Below are 2,686 nucleotides of genomic sequence, written 5' to 3' on the forward strand. Positions count from 1 at the left end.
GCGGGGCCTCTTAGATACAGGCGAAGCGTCCGTGTATGTTGTGGTGGTGAAGAAAGCAGAGCAGTGACGTTTTAGGTTTGTGCTGTATGTACTACAGAGGGGGTGCTGATGGGAATTATGTTCTTTACATGGGACTGTATGTTGGGTTTAAGGTAGAGGAATGTTATTTACATGGGACTGTATGGTGGAGGGGCGGAAGTTAGGGAGTGGTGTTATTTACATGGGACTGTATGTATGGAGGGTAGAGATGTTCTGCAGAACAGGACTGTATTGTTGGGGGTGGATCGGTATAAATGTGTGTTCAAGGGGTTTCCAATTAGGCTACATGCACAGGAATGTTGTTTGTTTCTGTGTCCGTTCCGTTTTTTTTTGCAGATAGGATGCGGACCCATTCATTTTAATGCACAGAACCGTATGCGTTTTGTGGTCCGCAAAAAAAAAAACAGATGACGTTCCGTATGGCATCCGTTTTTTTGGCGGATACATTGTAATAATGCCTATCCTTGTCCGCAAACTAGAAAAAAATAGGACATGCACTATATTTTTTTGCGGGGCAACGGAACAGACATACTGATGCAGACAGCACACGGCTGTTCCGTTGCCCCGCAAAAAAATAGTGCATGTCCTATTTTTTTTCTAGGTTGCGGACAAGGATAGGCATTATTACAATGTATCTGCCAAAAAAACGGATCCACAAAAAAAAAACAGATGCCATACGGATCTGTTTTTTTTTTGCGGACCGCAAAACGCATACCTTTTGTGTGCATGTAGCATTAGGCCTCATGCACACGACTGTTCTGTTTTTTGTGGTCCGCAAACCGCCCATTGTAGAAATGCCTATTCTTGTCCGCAAAACAGACAAGAATAGGACATGTTCTATTTTTATTTTATTTTTTTTGCGAGGCCACGGAACAGAGCAACGGATGCGGACAGCACACGGAGTGCTGTCCGCATCTTTTGCGGCACCATTGAAGTGAATGGGTCCACGTCCGAGCCGGCAAAACGGTGGCTTGGATGCGGATCCAAACAACGGCCGTGTGCATGAGGCCTTATTATGTTTCTCTATTCTCTATTTTCCTGTTATCTTTATTAATGGAGTCTTTTCCTCCTCAGAGTACGAACCTGCAGCGTTGTTCCATCACCCGACCCTGAGGAGTGCCTGACCTGTAGTCACTGAACAGCCGCCCCTGCTCCCCTCCTCCATTGTTCTCGTGCCAGCATTGTCCTCCTCCTTGTAGTAATATTGTATATAAGAGCATCTGTCACCTTTAGGGATGAGCGAATCGACTTCGGGTGAAACATCTGAAGTTGATTCGCATAAAACTTCGTTCTAATACTGTACGGCGCAGGAGCTCCATACAGTATTAGGCTACTTTCACACCTGCGTGAGGTGCGGCTCCGTCTGGTATCTGCACAGACGGATCCGCACCGATAATGCAAACGATTGTATCTGTTCAGAACGGATACGTTTGCATTATGAAGAACAAAGTCAAAACGGATCCGTCCTGACTTATGGGGACGGATCCATTTTCAATTGCACCATATTGTGTCAGTGAAAACAGATCCGCCCCCATTGACTTACATTGTAAGTCAGGACGGATCAGTTTGGCTCCGCATCGCCAGGCAGATACCAAAACGCTGCGTTTTGGTGTCCGCCTCCAGAGCGGAATGGAGCCAAACTGATGCATTCTGAACGGATCCTTATCAATTCAGAATGCATTGGGGCTGAACTGATCCGTTTTGAACCGTTTGTGAGATCCCTGAAACGGATCCCACAAACGGAATTCAAAACGCCAATATGAAAGTAGCCTTAGAATGTATTGGCTTCGATGAGCCGAAGTTATTGCTTCACGAAGTATCGTGAGACTTCACGTAATAACTTCATAAATTAATTTGTACTGTAAAAAAACATTTCCCGAACTTGGGTTCGGTTCCAAGGTACCACTTGGAACCAAACCCAAGTTCGGGAAATGTTTTTTTACAGTACAAATTAATTTATGAAGTTATTACGTGAAGTCTCACGATACTTCGTGAAGCAATAACTTCGGCTCATCGAAGCCAATACATTCTAATACTGTACAGAGATCCTGCTCCATACAGTATAAGGGTCCATTACACGGACACCGGCAATGTGTGTTCCGCATTTTGCGGACCGCACATCGCCGGCACTTAATAGAAAATGCCTAATCTTGTCTGCAATTGCGGGATCAATTTTGTGCTGAACCACAATTATTTTCAATTTGGGTCCAATTATTATTTACAGACGACTGGCACCGCCATGGGTACCAGGTTCGCTCCGAGCTATGCCAATTTATTTATGGCAGCTTGGGAACAAGATATCATCACCCCTAAGCTTGGAGCGGACCTGGTCCTATGGCGGCGCTATATAGATGATATTCTGTTAGTCTGGAAAGGATCCCATTCATCACTGTTAGAGTTCATAAGTAATATTAACACTAATGAACTAAATTTGAAATTTACAGCCAATATTGATCCACACACAGTAAACTTTTTGGATCTGCATATTGAAAAGAAAGATGACACATTTGCATGTAGTACTTACCAAAAAGATGTGGCCAAAAACAGCTTCATTCTGAATACAAGTTGTCATCTCCCAAGATGGCTCTTGAATGTCCCCTATAGCCAATTTAGGCGTTTAAGAAGAAATTGTACGGTTGATGGACAG

Source organism: Bufo bufo, chromosome 6 (genome assembly GCF_905171765.1).
Source record: "Bufo bufo chromosome 6, aBufBuf1.1, whole genome shotgun sequence".
NCBI lineage: Eukaryota > Metazoa > Chordata > Amphibia > Anura > Bufonidae > Bufo > Bufo bufo.